We start from the raw sequence: 23168 nt of genomic DNA, 5'->3' as shown, positions 1-23168 counted from the left end.
CTACTTAACTAAGTACTAAGATACCCCGGCCCATGCATTAGTAGCACGTACCTCATATGTCCGATTTTTTAGCAAAGTCATGCTAATATTCACGGAAAATTTCAGCATGACCTTTGCTGAAAATAGGACATATGGAGTACCCGAATTTGCCGGAACGGAAGTTAATCGACATTCCGGCAAACTCAAGGGCCTCTCGGGGTACAACGGCAGCATCACAAGTTGACAAAATTCCCAAGTAGTACAGCAGCAGCATCACAAGTAGTACCAATGAACATATAGTCCAACACATTCTGAATTTTGATAAATGACAGCAAGTTAACTCATGCTGATAACAACAAACTTATAACAACATAAATGAAATTGCAGTATATCCATATACAAAGCAGCAGGATCATCCACCCCATGACAGCAACAAACTTATAACAACACAAACTTATAACAAAGTAAAGCCATATATCCATCTTCTAAGCTATGAGCCATGGACCATCCACCCCATGAACTAGGAGTGTCATGCATCCATATACAAAGCAGCAGGATCATTCCAGATTGATATGCCCCTGAGTCTGGCAGTCAAAATCCGACATCACCAGTCTACAGATGTATGCGTCATGTTAAGATTTTTGTTTGCCTCAAACAAATTTGTAATGCGCTCTTTGGCCAAACAAAACAAGAAGCTTATCTGGACCATAAAAACATGCACCCAGCAAAATTAAAAGGTTGGATATGTATGATGAACATGATGAAACAAAATTAAGAGGTAGAGTATGTATGATGAACATGTTGAAACAAAATCAATGGTCCTAGGCTGTTCTACGCTACCACCACAAACTAAACAATGGCATAACAAAAAAAGGACAGTATCCATCCCTCCACTACTTCTGTAATTACACCTGAGTGACAAACTACCCTCACCCGGCAAGAAAGCTCATCCTAATGGGCAGAAGAAGTAAATTATCTCTAGTTATGATCTGCACCAAAGTAGGAACCCAATCTAACAATCATCAGTGACAAAAAGGGCATGAATGTATAGATAGCACAGCCTGACACCAAGGGACCCACCACTAAGCTAGCTAAGAGCACCAAAGCATCAAGAACTGTTTGACTGTAAAAAATAGTTGTTTCTACTACCAAATTACCCAGTTTTCTCAAGCAGTCAATTACACCATGATGATACCAAATTCTTGTAGCAGTACAATGAGTTCATAGGATAAAAAAATCATCCACATTCACCAATCACCTTGTTACAACAAGCAAAAAATTTCATTTTCATGGGCAACTAAGGACCAGGTGAACTATGGACTAACTTCAGTCACAGATGTTGGTGGCTACATAATCTCCTCAATCAAGAGCTGCTAGCTATAGGGTGCACCTAGTGACCCTGTTTCTTATAAATCTAAAATCAAATTAACCAACTTATGATGACAAACTGAAGCAAGCTATAATCTACTACAATTATCACAAGATAGCATAATAACTCATCTAACAATGCTAGTTGCTAGTAACCAAAGAACCTAGCCAAGAACTTCTCTCCAAGATTTTTATCATAACCTCTACGGTTCAAATATCCCCCTAGCCTGTTATGATTTTCAACCTCTTCTTTGCATATACTGGCATAAAATGGCTATGTGGTGTGCATATCCCAATTTGCCTTTTTCTTTTTTATCCATTTCACATCACAAATTTCAATCAAGCATGTATAAAAGGTAAACTGCCACACACTTCACATCAACATAACCAGGAAGTAATAGTAGTACATGTTTCACACACAAGATGCTATGTATCAACATAACCATGAAATAATGCATGTTGAGGACACACACAACATACGAATCTACACATATGTTTTCATGCTGGGATTTATCCATAACAATTAGAAACATAGAAGCAGCATATGCAAGTAAGTTTGCTTCTTTACCTCTGGTTACAGGGAGGAGGGGAAGAACAGAGACTCAAGGCGTGCTCCTGCTGCTCGAGGTGGATGGGGATGGCGGATGCGGGCAGAGGTTGAGCTCCTGCTGCTCGAGGCAGACCCGGGGGCGGTGAGGCTCCTGTGTTGGCCGTTGGCGGTGGTCGACGAGGGGCAGCGCCGGTGGAGAGCAGCTGGGCGGCGGCTAGAGAAGACGGAAGAGGAGGCGGGTGTGGGTGGGACCTCCCGTGGCGGTGGTTGAGGAGGGGCCGCGCCGGTGGCCGGCGGCGCCAGCAAACCCTAAATCGCAAGGAGCGTGCTCGAGGAGGAAGCGCGTGAGGATGGTGGCTGCCGTGGAGTGGCTCCACGACGACGGTGGTGCTCCCTGTCAAACGGGTGCTCGACGGTGCTGCTCTGGAGTGGGGCGATGACGGTGGTGGCCGGGAGTAGTGGAGTGGTTGTTGGGGCGGCAGAGGATGGTGGAGGGGCTACCGTGATGGGGATTGGGGATTTTAGTCAGGGGAGGGATAGCAATGGCGCACCACCTAGCGGTGCGCCATAAGTAACTTTTTTGGGATAGCAATGGCGCACCACCTAGCGGTGCGCCATAAGTAACTATTTTTTTGGATAGCAATGGCGCACCACCCAGCGGTGCGCCATAAGTAATTTTTTTTGTATATCAATGGCGCACCACCCAGCGGTGCACCATTAGTAATTATTATTATTATTATTATTATTATTATTTGCATCGAATAAGTTTTTAGAAAATGAATATGAATATGAAACAGTATTAATTTTTTATAAAAATAGTAATTATTTTTTAAAAAATTATCATCAAATTTGTTATTTGAAAATATTTATGAATATGAAAAAATATCATCAAATTTGTTATTTGAAAATATCATCAAATTTGTTTTTTTGGATTTTTAGTTGCATTCATTTGTGAATTGGTAAAACATTTCTGAATATGAAAAAATATCATCAAATTTGAAAAAATATTCATGAATTCAAAATGTGCCCATGAAATTTAAAAATATTCATGCATGAGTTCAAAAAATATTAACAAATTCAATACTTTTTGTGAGTTAGAAATTCAATAACATAATAAACATAAATAAATATTCATGAGGACTAGAACAGAAGAAATATCATTTTAAAATGTCGAAATACAATCGAGAAATGAAGACTACGATTTAAATACAATCGATCTTAGCTAGCTATCTGTTCACAATCTTCTTGCCCTTCTTTTTCGCAAATGGAGTTCTTGTGTGGAACGGACGTCCTTTAGGTAGGGTGGTCCTGCTTCTTCTTGTGATGTGTGCTGCTACTTCATCGTCGTCGTCATGTTCGATCTTCGGGTCGCCGTACTTGTCGAAGTCTTGCTCATTGGCTACTCCATCCATTCCGATGATCTTCCTTTTGCCTCTCCTCACGACAACACGACTGGGCTTTGACGGGTCGGTAATGAAGAAGCATTGGTCCACTTGGGAAGCCAGTACCCATGGCTCATTTTTCGCGGTGATGTTTGCGCCCGCGGTCTTGGATTTGGCTTCGGGAATAACCATGGTGGTGAAATACCGGTCTTCTTTTAGGACGCTCTTGGCCCATCTGACACGGAACATCGAGACCTTCTCTCCAGCGTAGCTCAGCTCCCAGATCTCCTTGATCCTTCCGTAGTATCTGTCCTTGTCATTACCGGTGTAGGATTCCATCGTTACCCCGGAGTTCTGATAACCATCGCTCTTCATGTCCTTGTCCTCGGTGTAGAATGTGTAGCTGTTGATATCGTATGCATCATAGGTCATCAGGTTGTGCTCGGCGCCCTGTGACAAGGCGAATATGAGTTGTTGTTCCGCGGAAGAATCTTCATGTAAAGGGTACGACAGAAGCTTCTGCTTGAACCAACGCATGAAACATGAGTTGTGCGCTTTGAGTATATCTCCGTCCATCCTCTGTTGGCCTCGGTCATTGTACGTCTTCTCAATAAAGGTTTTGTGCTCTACCACCCAAGGATCGACCACGTCTATGTGTTGTAGAGCGACTAGGTTTGCTCTTTCAAAGTCGATTAGTCGACCCTCGAAGTCGACATGCATTTCGCGGCGACCCTCTCGGTGACCCCATCCAGCGAGCCTGCCGAGGTGCCTGTTGACGGGCAGACCAACGGGGTTCTCGATGCCTAGATAATTCGTGCAGTAGGAGATGCACTCTTCGGTCAGAAAGCCCCTGGCTATGCTTCCCTCTGGACGTGACATGTTGCGAACGTATCCTTTGATGACACCATTCATCCTTTCGAAGGACATCATGCTGTGCAGGAACGTCGGCCCGAGTTGGATGATATCCTCCACGATATGGACCAGCAGATGCACCATAACGTCGAAGAATGCGGGCGGGAAGTACATCTCAAGCTCGCATAGTATCACCACAATCTCTTCCTGTAGCCTTCTGAGTTGCCTCACGCCAATCGACTTCCGAGAGATGATGTCGAAAAAGTTGCATAGGCCAAATAGCGTTTCACGGACGTGCGCGTCCATGATCCCATGGATTGCAACTAGAAGTATCTGCGTCATCAGCATGTGATAGTCGTGAGACTTCATCCTGCTGAACTTCTGCTTCGCTAGGTCTAGGTATCTGCTTATCTTCACTGCGTAACCGTAAGGAAATTTTACTCCTAGGAGGCAGGTGAAAAACTGCTCGATCTCCTCCTGACTTAGAGTGAAGCACGCGGGAGGGTAGTCATTTCCGGTCTTCTTGGCCTTTTTGCCTTTGCGACGACTTTCTGTGTCCTGCTTCGCCTCATCATCATCATCATCATTAGCATGAAGCTCCTGCCTGATGCCCATTGATTTCAAGTCTGCCCTTGCTTTCGGCCCATCTTTGGTCCTCTCTGGCATGTTGAGTAGGGTACCAAGCAGACTCTCGCACACGTTCTTCGTGATATGCATGACATCAAGGCTGTGAGGCACACGGTGGATCTTCCAGTACGGCAAGTCCCAGAAAACAAACCTCGTTTTCCATACCTTCAGCAGCGGCTCTGGCGCCTGTCGCTTCTTTCCCGGCTCTGGCGCCTTTTGCTTCATTCCCGGCAGTGGGCAGTCTTTCCAATTTTTCAACAGCTCGTCTATTTCCTCGCCGCTCCTCGTACATGGGCGTTTTCGGGGTTCGGTTTCACCATCGAACAGATCCTTGCATTTCCTCCACGGGTCATCGTCGCGAAGCCACCTTCGATGTCCCATGAACACGGTTTTCGAAGACCCGGGATCTCTATCTAGCTGGCGATACGTTGTGTCATCCATGCACCTTACGCATCCAGAAAATCGATGGACTACCTGCCCCGTGAGATATCCGTAACTGAGATAGTCATGCACCGTCGTGAGCAGTGCGGCTCTCATAGGGAAATATTATTTCTCTGCGGCGTCCCACGTATTGGCTGGCGTTTTCCACAGCATGTCTAGCTCCTCCTTCAGCAGCCCTAGATAAAGATTGATGTCGTTCCCTGGTTGTTTCGGCCCTTCAATTAGCATACTCATGTGAATGTACTTCCTCTTCATGCACAACCAGGGGGGAAGGTTGTACATCCACACAAACACAGGCCAGGTGCTATGTGTGGTTCTCTGGCTGCCAAACGGATTGACTCCATCGATGCTCGCGCCCAGCACGATGTTCCTTGGATCCTTCCCAAATTCTGGGTATTCGAAGTTCAACGCTTGCCACTAGGTCGCATCCTTAGGGTGACTCAGCATCTTGTCTTTTTTATTTATCTCCGGATCATTTCCGTCATCTTCCCGCTTCTTCTCCTCCCTATCCGCGTGCCAACGCAGGAGGTTTGCTACCTTAGGGTCCGCGAAATACTGCTGCAGACGAGGAGTGATCGGAAAGTACCACACCAATTTTCGAGGAGCTTTCTTCCTCTTCTTGTATCGAGTGACGCCGCACACTGGACATATGGTAGACTCCGCGTGCTCGTCCCGATAAATGATACAATTGTTCATGCACACATGGTATTTCATGTGCGCTAAATCCAGAGGACACACGATTTTCTTCGCCTCCTCGAAACTGGTCGGGCACTTGTTCCCCTTGGGAAGACGTTCGTGCCAGAATGACATGTTCTCGTCGATGCATGCGTCGGTCATTTTGTGTTTTACCTTCATCTCCAGAGCCATGAGCGTTACTTTCAGGCGGGTATCCTCGGGCCTGCATCCTTCATACAATGGAGTAACCACGTCTATCTCCAGTTGATCCAGCTTGGCTTTCTCTCGGGCGGCATCTCTTGCGTTATCCGTCTGCTTGAGAAGCAGCTCTTGAATATGAGGGTCCTGCACCTAGCCTCCATCGTCGTCTGCTCCGGCATCTTCATCTTCATGATCACGCCCTTCATCTTGATCTTCCTCATCATCATGTACGACATCTTCTACATGATGACTGTGTACAACATCACCGTCGTGATCATGTCTTGGAGATTCTTCATCTTCTCGCCCGCCCTCGTCGCGGTGGTACTTGTCTTGTTGCCCTTCCTCATTTCTTGCCCGGCCCCGGCCATGGACGACTTCATAGTCATCTTCATCACCTTGCCACCGATAGCCATCCATGAAACCACGCAAGAGCAGGTGGTCCTGCACCTGCCCGGAATCCGGGTCCGCAATAAGGCTCTTCAGCTTGCATCTTCGACATGGACATCTTATCTCCATCTCGTTCTTGTGAAGCATCTCGGCCTTCGCGGAGCTCAAAAACCTATTCACGATGCCTTCAGTCATCGTGCGGACCATGGTCGCCTGCGGGGTAGAGCAAAACGATATTTTAGAACCAAGAAAAAATTTGGCATGACCTTCCCTAAAAATAGGACCAAAAAGAATGCATAGTGCCAAAATTCTCGCCGAAACGAAAATGAATCAAAACATTCCGGCAAAATATTGGCAACTATCGCATTTCAAATACCGGTACCTTCAAACACAAACTTATATGCAACACCACAAACACATGCAACACCACAAACATACATAGATCTAGCTAGGCCACAAAAATTGCATGTGCACGTTGTTGGAGCGAGCTAGGGAGAAAAAAAGTAGATCTACATCATGAAGATAGCTTTCTCCTTACTTACCTATCAAAAAAAGGTAATTTCTCCACTTAATTTTGATGAATCTATGGTGGAAATGAGGTGAGGAGGAGGAGGCAGCCGAAAGATTGGAGAAGGAGGTGGAGGGAATGAAGTGGGGAAAGTGAGTGGGTAGGTGTGGGGCTGTCCAAAATATCTTGTTGGGGTCCCAGGTTACTAATGGCGCACCACAAGGAAATGCGCCATTAGTAACCCTGGTTACTAATGGCGCACCTGCAGGTGGTGCGCCATCAGAAGTTTTGCAAAAAAGTAAAAAATATAAATATATATACTAATGGCGCACCGTGTAATAGTGCGCCATTACTAGTTTAAACTAGTAATGGCGCACTGTGAAACGGTGCGCCATTAGTAGTTTTGCAAAAAAAGAATAAGAAAAAAATTACAGTAATGGCGCACTCTCTGCCTGGTGCGCCATTACTAGTTAGAACTAGTAATGGCGCATTGTCGACCTGATGCGCCATTAGTATGTATGGAAAAATGGAAAAAAAAATTAATACTAGTGAAGCACCCTGTTTTTGGTGCGCCATTAGTGTCTTCCACACTAATGGCGCATCACCAACAGGTGCGCCATTAGTATATAGTAGTGGCGCACTACTTCCCTGGTGCACCATTAGTATCAATCCTATCTATAGCCCTTTTCCTAGTAGTGATGTGGGCTAGACCCCTGTTGGGCCCATATGTCAGTGACCGAATGCACCTGCAGTAAAGTAACAGCTACGTGGGCATATTTATTGGAGTAAATTACGGGGGAGCGAAGGGGTGGAAATATTGCTGGTCACAACGGATTGGACGAGCGTGGGGGGAGGAGAGTCATGCATGCAGATTTTTTCACACGGGGTGGAGTGGTGGGACCGCCGGGGGAAGAAGGAGAGTTTGGCAGGCATATTGTTTCCACACATGGAGAGGAAAAGATTTGGAGATGAACGGGCTTCCTGCAGGTATGGGGAACGGTGCATAATAAGTTATCTTGCATGTCGGGCTAGGTATAGTCTCAAGTCATTAAAAAAACATGCCCCACACATGTTCATATTTCAAGGTGCACTAAATTATTGCATGCGATGATTAAGGCTGGCCATAATGGCGGTATCTTAGCTGGTATCACACACATGGGAATAGCAAACATGCTGATGTGGCAAAGAATTAAAGAAGAGAGGGGGTTAGAGTAACTAGTGTTCATGCATGCATTGGTAAACACATTTTTTTGTGGAGAACCACAACACTAGTTGAGTACTTTTGTAGACCATTCACAATGTCAAATCAATATTTTTACACTCATTATAAAACGTAGTTCTTATACTCATTATAATCAGTACTCCCTCCGTCTAGGTGAGCAAGTCATCTTAGATTGTGCACTGTGACCAAGGAGGAGGGGAAAACGAGAGATCTTAATGTTTATTTGCTAATTAATAGCATTGCATGCAATGAACTAACCACTGCATGTCGTGTTTGGTAGTCTCAAGTCATTAAAAGCATGCACACCCACATCTCCTATTGGTTGATATGTCAAGAAACAAGAAACGAGGTAGAAGTTAATGCACCGCGCCTAAGTGTTTTGGGAGTATTGTAGATATTGATATTTTTAGTATAAATTTGGTCGTGGGATTTCATTGATGCCTGTCAAAGCGTTGACAGGTCTGCTATGCGTGACCTGATGATGAAAGCGTTCAGCATCTCGAAGTTGATCAACAATCTTCAATTGTAAAAGACTAGCCGTTCGGCCAATAAGGTGGCACACTTAATCGCTAAGTATAGCTTTGACAATAGATTAGATGGTATTCTTGTAAATTACGTACTGCCCTGTGTGGTGAATATTGTATCGAATGAGTGTACTAGTGTGGCTGGTTAATTAATATAAGGTGGTGTTCAAAAAAGTATAAATTTGGTCAAACACTTTGCAAACGGTTGACGGGAGTAAAAAGGACCAGAGGGAGTATCATGCACGCGGAGTAAGCAAAAAAATTGCTTGTCTAAAAAAAGGCAAAAAAATTCCTCATTTATAGCCGGTCGAAGTCTCAAAGGGCGCGACCACGCGAGGGAGGCGAAGGTCGTGGGAGGCGCGAAGTTTGACGGAATTAAGTGAAGTTACATCCACGTGCCGGCATGGCGTGCGAACAGGCAGAAGCTATACCGTCAGGCCTAGGATATGGGTCTAGTAGACATGACATCTAGTGGGTCCCGCATAGTTCTCGAGAACTCTTTGGGGGCTTGCAACAGTTTATCCACCGGGCAAGCCAGCAACCCCACGCCGTTCGCATGCCCTACTCGTCCCCGTCTTCTACCTTACAACAGTTTGCTCCCAGTCGTCCCGTCCTTTCACATTAGTTCGCTCCCAGTTTTTTTTGTGGGGTACAACAGTTGAACTTCTCCTAACCCTCCTCCAAAATCCATGGCCTCCCAAATCTCCATGGTCGCCGCTGAGGACCAGGTTAGAGCCATCACCGGCGATCAGTTGATCATCATCTACACACGTGGATCCGAGAATAGTGAAAGCATGGCTTGCTCTCTTCCTACGCATGTTCAACAGTTCAACAGATGAGTGGGTCGCTGGGCTAGATGTTGAGTACACCACAGTCCTGGGACGAGAGAAGGATCTAAAGGACGAAGAGAGGAAGAAGCCCGCGGTGATCCAGGTTTGCGTACATAACGTTTGCTTGGTCTACGACATATGCCATGCCGATGTTGAGTGCCAGGATTTTAAGAACTTCCTCAAGGACAAAAGAGTGAAATTCGTTACTATAGGTTTTAAGAACGACAGTGACGTCCTGCGTCGGATAGGTCTCGTTGTAGGCCAGCCCTTCGATCTCCAGAAGGCAAGCCAGGTGTCCTCCTCTGAACCTTCAATGCTGACCCTGGCAGCAGCCATGATTGATCCTTCATACGCTAAACTGAAGAAACCTCATCACGAGTTTCATCATGCATGGGAGTCGAAGACATTAGATGAAGATCACATCCTGTACGCAACAATGGATGCCTACCTTTGTTTAAATATCTACAAGGGTTGGATGAAGAAGCAGAGCCCAGTGTCCGGTTCAAGAAAAGAAGCGTCGGCGAAGAGGAAGAGGGACGAGGACGAAGTCGAGGACGTCGACTTGGACTCCAAGTAGGTGGCAGTGTTGTCGCTCATGCTAGTTCTAGTGCAGTGTCAAGCAGACTAGTTGCTTATTAGTTTATTTTCAAGGGTGTGTTGTGCTGAGGCTCCAGCAGAACTATGTTTATGTTCTTTCTTGTTATTTGAACTCTTTAGTACGTAAAGTAGTACTAGTACTATGTCTTACTACTGTTCTTCTTGCAGTTGGTACCACTGCTCGTATCTTTGTGTTCCTACTGTACTTAATATGTTCGTACTAGTATTATAATTTGGGTCAGTCGATTTGTGAAAGAAGTTCGATGGAGCGAAGGAATAATACGGCAGAAGAGGTGGAAGAAGCCCTTCTAGCCATCCATGTTGCATCAAACAGCTCACATGAGCCAACTGACCCAAATTGCTCCTTCAGATTGCAGGATCCTCGTGGCATTCAAGGTCTCGAAGGTAGATTCTGCGTCCGCACCCGGTTTGCGGGCTCAACGCATGCGCGACCGGCTTCCGCTGTGACAGCCACCATGCGCGCCTCCTCCGCGCGGGAGGAGACGACAATGACATGCTAGTTCCTCCTCGTCGGCGTGCTGGAGCACGCGCTTGTCCTCCTCTTCGTATGCTGCGTGCATAGACGCGGCTCCACCAGCTGCTCGCGTGCTTGGCAGCGCGACGGCATCACGAGGAGGGACTGCAGATGACGTGAGCGGGCGAGCCTTCGGCTTCATGGCACAGAGATGGCGGCGACACGGCGGTGATGGGTGAGCAATTGTTGGCCGGAGCAGGCGGGTGCCGGCATGCACAGCGATGGTGGCAGCATATTGATGAGTGCGCGTGTGGGAGCTTACTTTAGTTTTATTTATAAGGTTGGTCGAACTTAAAAGAAAACTGTACTAGTACACGTAAACATTAGACTTAGGCAGTGCTTTTATTAGTTACTAGCTTATGTTCTTGCCCATTGTGACCAGCCTTAGTTCCACGGCCACGATACGGAATCCTGTGCAAGCGCATGAACCGCGGCCACGCGGTCAATCAAACGGTGGGTCACCGTGTCGCGCTCAAAGGACATCCACCGAACCTTTTTGTGTGTGTGAAAACAATCCTCGAATATTACTCAACTTTTTTTCCTGTGAAAGTTCTTGACGCTGCAATATTTCCATATATTTGAATTTAGCTCCAGTTCGTGTTTATTTGGATTTGGACGTTTTAGGTGCGCCCTAGTTTTTTTAATACTGATTTTGTGTGTGTGACTGAGAGAGAACGTGTGTATGTGTCCATATGTGTGTTGTAGCAGAATGGCAATGTGGAGACAGTGTGCGTGTGATACAGACATAGAGAGGTGTGAACGTGCAAATGATCGTGCATGAGTGAGACATCACTAGTAGAAAAAGGGTCAAACGTGAAGCACATTAGTGCCGGTTTGAATTTGCGCCGGCACTAATGTGTACATTAGTTCCGGTTCGTGGCGGCGATCAATAGCACCGGTTCGTGGCAAACCTTTAGTACCGGTTCGTGCCACGAACCGGTACTAAAGAGGCTACGTCAGCCTGCGGTCAGGCTATGGCCCCACCATCACCATTTAGTGCCAGTTCGTACCATGAACCGGTACTAATGAGGTTATGGCAGGCTGTTTTTAGTCCCACCTCGCTAAATGACACTAAATTTTGTGCAGGCAGCGCACCACTTTTAGTACCGATTGGTGCCTCCAACCGGTACTACAGGGTGACCAGTACTACAGTTTCTTAGTAAGCTGTTTTTTAGTCCCACCTGCCAAGAGAGAGGGACTAGGAGCGGTTTATAAGCCCTGAGTGCAGAGACAATGAAGAAGAGGCTCAATGCTCACGTTGCTTAGCTTCAAGCCTTCAAGAATATGGTAGATTGCACGGAGCTATGCGCAGTGCAGTTTACACTATTCCGAAAGGCTTGAAGCAAATTAACGAGCATTGCACCTCTTTTTTATTTTTAATAACTTATTAAAACTCCGGACTTCTTCTGATATGGCAAAAACTAATTGCACGTCGGCATTTTTTTTAACTTTGGTTATAACTCCAGACTTTGACCATCAAGTTTTGCAGAAAAGAAAAAATAGCAGAAAAGAAAAAAAACTATAGCTGAAAAGAAAAAAACTATATAAAAAAACTACTCAGAAATAAATAGAAGAAAATAAATATAACAGAGAAGAAAAAACTACTCAGAAATAAATAGAAGAAAAAATAAAGCAGAAAAGAAAAAAAATATTTGCTATTTTTCAATCGTTTACAAAATGACCGTGAAATTGAAAATCACTACAAAATGAACTCTGAAAATGTTGAATTTTGGCAAACTAGATGAAAAACTACTCACAAATAAATAGAAGAAAATAAATATAACAGAGAAGAAAAAACTATACAAAAAACTACGCAGAAATAAATAGAAGAAAATAAAGCAGAAAAGAAAAAAACTATAAAAAAAATTTGGGCGCTGCCCTGTGGGCCTGCTAGGCCACGGGCGTGCAATTACAGGCCCTAAAGGCCCAGCAGACTCACAGGGCAGCGCGTAGAATTTAGGCCCACAAGCCTGCTATATAGAGGAGTTTGAAGAGGTAGCCGCGGCTGGGTTTATAAATCAGTGCGGCTGCCCTTCGCCCGGCGAGGTGGGACTAAACTTTGGGGTGGCAGCGCGAGGCCTTTAGTACCTGTTGGTGGCTCCAACCGGTACTAAAGACCACCCTTTAGTACCGGTTGGGGCCACCAACCGGTACTAAAGGCCTGCTCTTCCCGCCTCTTGGCCTGGCCAAAGTTGGCCTTTAGTACCGGTTGGTGGCTCCAACCGGTACTAAAGACCACCCTTTAGTACCGGTTGGGGCCACCAACCGGTACTAAAGGCCTGCTCTTCCCGCCTCTTGGCCTGGCCAAAGTTGGCCTTTAATACCAGTTGGTGGCTCCAACCGGTACTAAAGACCACCCTTTAGTACCGGTTGGGGCCACCAACCGGTACTAAAGGCCTGCTCTTCCCGCCTCTTGGCCTGGCCAAAGTTGGCCTTTAGTACCGGTTGGTGGCTCCAACCGGTACTAAAGGCCTCTCCTATATATACAACACTTACGAAAATTCAGTTAGATCTCCCCACTTCTTTCGTCTCCAACCTCTCGCGCGCCGCTCGAACCCGCCGTCGTCGCCCCGAACGCCGCGCGCCACCGCCCAGAACGTCGCGCGCCGCCGTCCTTCGTCGTCCCGCCGCGGTCCCGTACGTCTCTCGCTCTCGTGTACCCGCGCCGCGCCGCCGTCCGTTGTCGTCGCACCCGGCCCGTACGCCGGCGCCCCCGCCCCGTACGCTGGCGCCCCCGCTCGTACAGGGCCGCACACATACACACATACACACAGATGCATATATACATACACACACATACACACACATATATACGTACACACACATACACACACATACACACACACATTTTTTACTTATTTTCTGTTTTTTAGAAAATTTAATTAGATGATCGAATGTTAGATTAATGTCGAATGTTAGATGAATTAGCTAGATAGAAAATTGTCGAACTAGAGATTTGAAGTAGTTGAATAATTAATATAACTAGTTTATTTTTAGTAAGAAAATTGTCGAACTAGTTTATTTAGGTATATGAGATTTGAACTAGTTCAATAATTAATATAACTAGTTTATTTTTAGTAAGAATATTTAGGTATCTGAGATTTGATGATCTAATTAAAATATTATTTGTTAATGCGTTTTTCTGTTTATTTAATTTTTTATATATTTTGAGTTTATATAAATGTTAGATTAATGTCGAATGTTAGATGAATTAGATAGAAAAGTTAAATATAGTTAGATATATTAATGTCAAATGTTAGATGAATATATATTTGGCTAGATATTAATTAATGTTAGATAGTAATAGGTGTTTAATGTTTCACCTATATGAACATAGGAAATGTCATCTGACGACGAAAAAGATTTCATTATGTGCGAACACTGTGAAGACCAGCGCGGCCTGTGCGACAAAAATTTCCTTGTTGATGGTAGGCGCTTCAGCATCAAGCTGGATGAGACATTCGAAGTTGATACAGTAAGTCACTTTGGCAATTATTATTTGAATGCAAAACTTATGCTTCATTTGCTTCAACTTATAAATTTAAATTTTCACTATTCTACTAGCGCATCCCCTGCCATGCAAGAATTTTTGTCTTGGATAAGATAGGTTTTAGTGCTATAGATGATATGGAGGTAAAGTGAGTTTACTTGAAGACGGAGCATGGGTATACTTTCAACGTCAAATTATATAATGGAGACACATACACCCATTTTGAATACAAAACATGGCAAGCACTATGCAAGGCTTATGCATTTGAGCCTGATATGGTTATCACCTTTGATATTCGTCCGGAAGATGATATTGAAGGTAATATAGACATCTGGGTCGATGTGCAAACGCCTCCAGTTCTACCATTATGTGAGTTTTTCTCAACCATGCATGCATATGTTTATGTCTTAATTTGATACAGTTTATTCAAAAATAGTTGACAACTAATTTGTATTGTCAGCTTATTTCGGTTCAAGCAAACATGTCCTGCGCTTGGTAGACATGACCTACTACTGCCCCGGGGCTCAACTAAACTGCGAGGAGATAAGTCATTATGTTTCATGGCTTAAGGATCTTAATACTGTCAAGACAAAAAAATTTCCTGAACTTAGAAATGTTAGTACTCAAAACGTGCGACCAATGGTGATCGTATTGAACTACGGTCACATCTATAATCGAAAGATGGTAAGATTTTAACTATTTGTCCTTAATTAGTGCATCTTTTGCATACATTATTTTTGAAGCTAAACTTTCATTGCTTAGTATATTAATTACTATACGATGTTCTTCAACAGGGACTTCTGATGACAGTTGTGCCTCAGTGGATCGAGACTAAAGGTGACATGTCAATGGTTAGCTTACGGCCAAGATATCCTACATTGCACATGAGTGCATTCAGGATTTCTGAAAGCGAAGAATGCTTAATAGTGAAAGATTGGAGCAAAATTGTTAACGATCGCAGAGAAGTACTAGGGGGCAGCAAGGAGAAGCGCAACCCAAGATTAGGAGACAGATTCATCTGCATGCTCCAGTATGATGAATCAGGAGAGCTATACATGTTCTATGCTATTCTACCTGAGAGGGAGCAGCAGGAGTAGCTACTAGTTCATGCTCTTAATTAGTACTTGTCTCATGTCCGTGTCCTGAACTTCGATGTTGGTGATGATTATGTTGAACTCGATGATATCTTTGCTTCTGTTACAAAGTGAATGTTTCCTCTTTAAGCTAGCCAGTGTTGGTGATGATTAGATAGCTAGTGGTAATGACTATGATGATTAAATAGTGGTAATTAGACGACTACGATGGTTTTTAGCTAGCTGGAGTTTATTTATTTATTAATATGCGACGATGATGATGATGATGATGATGATGACTACAACTCATTATAACGTAAAAAATCCTAAATTAAATTGATAACACAAATTTAATTGAAAAATAAAAAATAAAACAAAAACCCACAAACATTTAGTACCGGTTGGTGTTACCAACCGATACTAAAGGGCTCCCGGCCCCCGGAGCTGGCTCGTGCCACGTGGTTTCCCTTTAGCACCGGTTCGTGCTGAACCGGTACTAAGGGGGGGGCCTTTAGTTCCCACACTTTAGTGCCGGTTACTAAACCGGCACTAAAGGGCCTTACGAACCGGTGCTATTGCCCGGTTCTATACTAGTGCATAGACAGATGCCGATACATTGTGTATACATGAGAGAACGGTCTTCTAGTTTACTTGTGTGTGTGTGTGAGAGAGAGAGAGAGGGAGAGAGAGAGAGAGAGGAGCATCCGTAACACAACAACCATCTCTCGAGATTCGTCCATCCCTCGCACGGTCGCATGCAACACATGCATCAACACGCACATTTTGATACCCTCACCCGGCCCCTGCCCACCTCTAGGCCCGCACAATCTCTTCGTGAATACCCATTTCTCTCCTTAGGTTTGTTTTCTCTCAATATCTGACACACACACACACACATGCAGCACAACACACACACACACTCCCGCGAGCACACAATTCATCCCCATCCAAGGTTATACGGGGACCACTCTCGCTTGTGCTTCTTTGCACCCCAACATGCACAACACCTCAATCTTCAAATAGGGCAACGAGCAGATCGAAGACGGTGACCACACCGCGCTAGAGAATGCGGGGTCATTTGGAAGCAGGGTGATGTGACGACGCCTGACGGACTCCTCCCCCCACCCTCTCTCTCTCTTGCACAAAATTACCAATCCCTCTCTCCCCCGCACAAAATTGTCAATCCCTCAACCCATGAGATCCTTCCCCTCTCGTCCATGTTTTTCCTGCTCTCTCATCAAACATGTTGTCTCTTCTCCTTCCACGTATACTGAATCCAGATGCACACGCATCTCATGTATATTACATGTATGCATCTTTCTCACAGACCTAACTTCTTGCTCTCTCTTTCTCTCTCTATATCTCTCTTTGTCTCGTTAGGTTTGTCTCCTACTCTCTCCTCCAGATACATACAATCTTTCCTGCCCTATCTGCTCCATCTTCAAAAGCTCTCTCTACACGTTTCATTCACACATTGGGATATGTCAAAATGTTGCTTCTATAATGGCTGATGTAGAGTTATGGTTGTTCTTGTTGCATCTACAAAGTAATAACTATGAAATGCATTTAGATTCTCATTTGACTAGGATTATGTGAGTTTGAGCATGTTGTGAAGTAATATAGACCTTGTATACATGCATCTTGGGATTCGACAATGATTGTAACTATTGAATTGTATAGAACATTACATTCGAAGTCAATAGCCTAATATATTTATTTCACAATTTCAACAAATGATTAGTTCACTACAAACTAAGAAAACAAATGTGTACTCCCTCCGTGTTTATTTAAGTCTGCGTATTAGCATTGGTGAAAGTCAAGTTTTGTAAACTCTCAGAAAGCTTATAACAAAAAATATTAACATATACAATAATAAATAAATACCATTAGATTCATTATTGAATGTACTTTCATATCATACATATTTGTTATGGTAAATGTTTATATTTTTCTATAAACTTGGTCAAACTTTAGGAAGTTTGACTTCGGTCAAACCTAATATGCAGAGTTTACTACTACTACTTGCTAGTTACTTAGCCGAATCACTCAACACGCCACACGGGGAGTCCAGTGTCACAAAATTTTGAGGTCACTGGGAAAATCTCCCGCGACCCTGATTCAAGCAGTGGGAAGTTACCATCATAGTCTTCAGAATAGGCCTATGGATGACGCTTGGTAGGGGCTGTTTTCGTAACTTCAGGTTCACCCTACCCAGCCAACCCCACCCCGGCACCCAGAGTAGTACACCTGAATACTCCCCAATTTCTATCCCCACCACAAAATAGACTTCTCCATGGCACCGCAGCCTTCGTGCTCCTCCCCTTTACATCGGCGCACTCGTCCACCGCAGCGCATCTGCCTCATCGACGACGTCGTACGCCGCACTGGAGCCAGTCCACCGTCGTCGTTGTACACAGAGCCTCTTCCCCGGCATCGTCTTCCACGGTCTCGGATCTGCTTCCTGGAAGCCGACGCCAAGCACAGAGGTACCACCGTCGTGGACAATGAACTAACTCCCGTTGCCGACCATGACTCACAGAGGACGCCGCGACCATCGTTCTCCTCCTCGATTGGTAATGTGTGTATTGAATCACTTAGCAGTACATGTGCAGTTCCAATTTTGTTCATACCTACCCTTCAAATTTCCTGGGTGCTATTGTTCCCGTAAAAGTAATTGGTTATAGCCTCCATTGTCCAACAGAATATCTTCTTGTAATTGTGCGTCGCTCATGTATCGCGCTGTGCTTGGGTAGATTTTTCATCTGCAACCAGTAGTGTGGCAAATGATGGAAAGGTTTTTAGAACTAGCAAAATGCCCATGCGTTGCACGCACCAAGATGCATTTGTATGAGTAGTTAATCTTGTTGGAGATGCTCTTACATGGTAGACGAGTGCTTTCATGTTGCCCACAAGATGTGCGAGTATTACTAGTAGTATACTTTTCTTGCCATGTTCAGATTTTAAAACCACGAGTGCGAACATGCAGAGGAGCAATGAAGACCAAACACGGGATATTCGGGACATCTTCAAGGAGCGTGGCAAGTTAAAGAGGAGCTGCACCGAACTTGTAAAACGAGCTTTGGTAAGTAACACCCTTTCAGTTACTTTCGTGTAGCCTTGTGTTCTTCAATGTGTATATGTTGTAGTTTCTGTTTCTCTTAAGCGTGGTGTTCTTCGATGTGTAATAAGAAGATTCTTCATCGTCCTAATGCTTTCGTTTTTAGCTTGATGTAGGAAGTGGGTGTTCTCACCTTGTAGTCTGTTTTTATTTATTTTTCCTTTTGAACTCACTTCTCCGATTTCTGTTTATCTGGCTTCTACTAAATGGATCTAGGTTGCTCTGATTATTGATCTAAAAAAGAAGTAACTTCATGTCAGGATGCAGTTCCTGCGAGGAGGGAAGTATGGTCAACCTCGAGATCATGTTTCCAAAATGAGGCTGGATTACACACAAGGTGCCAGTTCCCTAATGTGCTGGATTAGACACAAGGTGCAAATTCGCAGATGATGCTGGATTACACACAAGCCAGGTGGAGTCGTCAGCTGTTCGTGTCCTCGTGGCATTAGTAAAGGCTGAAAGAAAGCGTGTAGCAGCCCTTGAGAATGTAGCTGAGTTCCTGAAGAAGCGAAAAGAGCAATCAAATGATCTCTTCACCCAAGCCCAAGAAGAGATGGAAGAAGCCAGAAATAAGCTAGCAGAGGCAGAGCAGGCTAGGCTTCTCCTGCTATCTAAAACTGTTGTCAATACAAAATTTCCTTCAGAATAGCTAGGTTCAAATGTTTATCCAGTCAGCATGCCTGTTCTGATGTCCGTGCATCTATAGATGTGGCACAAAATGTTTTTTCAGGTCATGTAATAATAGCAATTACTTTCCAAACAATAACAGACGAAGCATTGGACATGGTATAGTTCACGCACAAGCCCGACATTCCAAGTTCAAATTCCACATCAAACTCATGTTCACAGATATCTGCACATTCATACATAATGTCCACAACCATGATTCACTTCAAAGCCAAAAAAATGTGAGGGGAGTTATAAATAAACAAAATCCTCTACTAGTTCCTGCTACCGGTGTGAGCACAACAAGTCAAGACCATGCGTAAATTAATTATATTTTAGTCATTTTTTTGTTCTAAAATGTCTGCCGGCTCGCGGAAGGACATGTTGCCGGCACACACGCGGATTCAATGAAGGCAAGCGGGGCAGTCTTAAGCTGGTTGCTCGCGGTGAGGAGGCGTGCTCAGCCGGGCCTGCAGCAAGTGCGGCCCTCTTGGCCGGCGCGCCGGTTCAATGCCTGCGCTATGAGAGGTCGCATCCGTGTTAGAGCAATCACTCCCTCTAGTCCTTTTTTGTTTGGGTATAACAAAATCTCGTTTTCCATTCACATTTTACAAGTAAAGTTCGTGGACAACCTTTGACCCAAAGTACGATGGGGACTAGTAAACCAGAATGGAGGTAGTAGTTTTTTTAATCGAAGAAGGGTTTCCCCTTCCGATTTTCAGTAAAGAAAACCAGCATCTAAATCTAAACCATAGTATTTGCCCTAGAACTACCAGGTTCAACATCTCGCAACATAAACCTATACAACCTCCATTGCAAAAAAAAACCATACAACCATACGCCAAGGAGGTACGTAGTACTATGAATTCCATTTTCGCTCCATACCAATCATTCTAAAAACTACTTACTACTTATAACGCTCCATTGAAAATCGGAACTCTTAACCCCGCTAAAAAACAATATTTTAAACATGGTTACTCGATCTGTGGCAACTGGCGAGCCAGCGCGCTCCAAGTCGTTCACCTGTGGTCCTGACCATCAACTCCTATAGATCAAATTATCATGCGAGCTGACTATTCCTACAAAGGTGCTCCACCACCTACCCGGTACCCGCGGATGCAGCAATCGTGCCCCTAGGGTTTTAGGGTTTATTTGTTAATGTCACCTTTACGTAACACTCATGTGTGCGAGACAGCGAGAGGCCAACTCCATGCGTGCGCCTCTTCTCTTCGTATATGTACTCCACCGTTTGTCTGGTGTCCAAAAAATTATAATAACTACTAGCAATGTGCCAATGCGTTGCCACACGATCAAAGTAGATTAATACAGCGGCGGAGGTAGATGCAAACTACGGCTGGGGCTGTGCTATGTTGAGTGATAAACTTCTATGATTTTCTATGCTTTGCATGAAGAAATTACAAAGGAAGTTGTTTCTAGGCCTAGGACTATAGCCCTAGATGCCCCAGGCCTGTCTCTGCCACTGGATTAATACATATTCACCGATTTGATAGAAAAAAGTCTAGCTTTGAAATATGTATATCACTAAAAATATGTTATGTTTCACTCAAAATATATTCATTTGGCGGTTTTGATGAGATAAGGGAGGAATGTTGTTGGTTTCAAGATTCGAGAAGTGGTATATGTCTAATTTCTACTCTTACTAGCAAGATGCCCGTGTGTTGCACGGAACATCAAGATCTTGTGGGAGAAAAGGGTGAACGAGGGAAGGCCTTATCTGCAAATGTGGTGAAGACTGCGGGTAAATTGCCATATTTTCCTTCCTATCCGTCAGATATAAATCAGACGACCTACATTGCAGGATGGCAGGCCCACCATCATCACCAACTCTATTTTTTATCTCTACTCTTATAATAAGCATTGTGGGAGATGATCGTGTGCCTGCCATCCTGCATTATAGGCCGTCCAATCTATATCTGACGGATAGGAAGGAAACTACGGCAATTTTGCAAAAAGATACCCACACCCCTCTCCACATTTGCAAATAAGGCCTTCCCTTGTTCATCCTTTTCCCCACAAGATAAACTACTCATACAAATGCATCTTGATGTTCCGTCACTACAAGAATTCTGTTAATCCATGACGGATTGGATCCGTCATCGACCTGTGCAAAACTAACATGGAAGGGTATGTGTGACAGATTTAAAATTCGTCATGTATATCGCGTCATAATTTAACAGCTGCCCACTCCATGACGGATCATTTAAAACCGTCATGGCCATGACGGTTCTTGGCCATCATGGGTGGCACTTAACTAACATGCTCATAACGGTGTTAACTTGTGTGCCAGGTCAGCATTTGACATGGATCCGACGTGGCAGCCCATGAAGTAATCGGCCCAAGAAGAATTCCAGCTCACTAAATTTTAGCTCCAAGCAAGACTAACGCCCATGTCGTAATCAGCCCATTTGGAATTTTGGCCCATTAAAGTTTAGGAGTGTACAAAGCCCACTGGTTTTGATCTTAACAATTAGCCCATCTTATTTCTCCTGTTCCATAGAAATACTAATCCTGAGATAGTATATTTTTTTAGAAAATGTATGCTCATTCCATTACATGAAAGGAAAAAATATATAAACATAACAGAAAAAAGCTACACAGAAAACTTGAAATTACAGGCATTTCCAAACAATACATCGGTCAAATATAAGAAAAACAAAAGAAACTAAAAACTACCAACACCCTATGTTAATTTTGTAGCCACAGACATGATAAAAAAGGAAAAACTCTGCAGCCACCGCCGCCCGGCTCAGCGCTCGCCGTACGACCACCGGGGGTCATTCTCATGCATTTCTGGACACAGATCCAGCCATCCCCACCGGCTTCATCGAAGATAGAACCTTATCCACCAAGTCGCATCAACTCATGCTCCACATTGCCTGCATGTTGACAAAAGATAAGACAGCCTCAAAAAATCCAAAGTAGAGAGGAAAGGGAACCTGGTGAGGAGAGGGGCTCATAGACCGTCGTGGTCAACGGAGAAGCTGACGGTGAGGACGACGTAGGTGACGGATGCGGGCCCCGAAGGGGCGGCAGGGCCACAGCACAGCGCAGCCCCCGGCGACATGGCCCAATAGCAGCTCTGTGCAGCCCCGCGGTTGGGCACGCCAACGACAGGGTCGCCGGCTCCCTGCGGCGACATGGCAACGACCTGCATCAACGAGACCCTTGCTGCATGCACTAGATCAGGCTTTAGGGGCTGGATCTGGCCGTTGGGGAGAGAAAGGGGTAGGGGAGGCTAGAGGTGAGGAAAGGGGATGGTGGTGTTTGCAGTAAGCATGTAGGGAGGTAGGACGGCCGTGGCCGCGCGTGATTCGCCCACGGTTCCCGTGGACTCACGGATCTCGACATGATCCGGTCGGAGAAGAGGACCATGCGGCCGCGCGGTGGGAGTGTAGGGGGCGCGGCCGGTTGAGGGGTAGGTTGGCACGGCAGGGAGGCGTCGGAACGGGAGGATGGAGGGAGATGGGTACGGCTGGCTGGCGGCATGAGAGGAAGGATGTGCGGTGGTGCGGCTGGGAAGGGTGTTGTTCGAGTTCAGCCACCGTGGAGGCGCTAGTGCAGCAGCGGAGATTTGTATCTGGGGATTCCGAGAGGATTTCGCTGTAGAAGATAAGGCAGCAGCTCGTGGGTGGGCTGAAGAACATACGAGAAAGAGGGGGAGGCTTGCTAGCCGTCAGATCTCAAAGTACCGGACGGTTTAGATCTGCGATCCGTGGGATGGTTTGCTCAACCAATCACAACACGAGATTATCCTCACACTGGATCGCCACGTCGGTAGGAGCAGTTCGTTTCCTTGGAGAAAAGAACAGCAGCAAGGCATGACGGTTTCGACATCGTTAAACAAGCAGCAAGGCATGACGGTTTAGACAACAGGTTAAACATATATTCTGTTTTTTTGGGTAAACATATATTTTGTTGATTCTCATATAGATGAAATTAACAAATTATATTCATATTTTTTTGAGTAAACATGAATTAATTTTGGAGTCACATATTCTATTTCTAAAGTTGTTGTGTACGTTTGCAAAGTTGTACGTTTGTAGCCTGTCACACCATGATTTCTTGACCAATTCGTATTTTTGAAATATTCAAGTAGGTTCGATTTGCACGGTCCGTTCCATG

The 23168-nt window shown here is 44.8% G+C and overlaps 1 long non-coding RNA gene and 1 pseudogene across 1 annotated transcript; both read right to left on the bottom strand.

The window, feature by feature from the left end:
• Positions 1-908: 908 nt before the first annotated feature.
• On the bottom strand, positions 909-6066 carry LOC147984830 (uncharacterized; annotated as a pseudogene).
• Positions 6067-21623: 15557 nt separating this feature from the next.
• LOC125541558 (uncharacterized) lies at positions 21624-22651 on the bottom strand. Its single transcript, XR_007297590.2, has 2 exons — positions 21983-22651; positions 21624-21922 (listed from the first exon to the last, which is right to left on the bottom strand). It is a non-coding gene; the product is annotated as an uncharacterized LOC125541558 (long non-coding RNA).
• Positions 22652-23168: the final 517 nt, after the last annotated feature.

Source organism: Triticum urartu, chromosome 2A (genome assembly GCF_056163025.1).
Source record: "Triticum urartu cultivar PI428250 chromosome 2A, HENAU_Tu73, whole genome shotgun sequence".
NCBI lineage: Eukaryota > Viridiplantae > Streptophyta > Magnoliopsida > Poales > Poaceae > Triticum > Triticum urartu.
The sequence above is the reverse complement of the archived record's forward strand: the minus strand, read 5'-3'. Positions and strand labels throughout refer to the sequence as shown.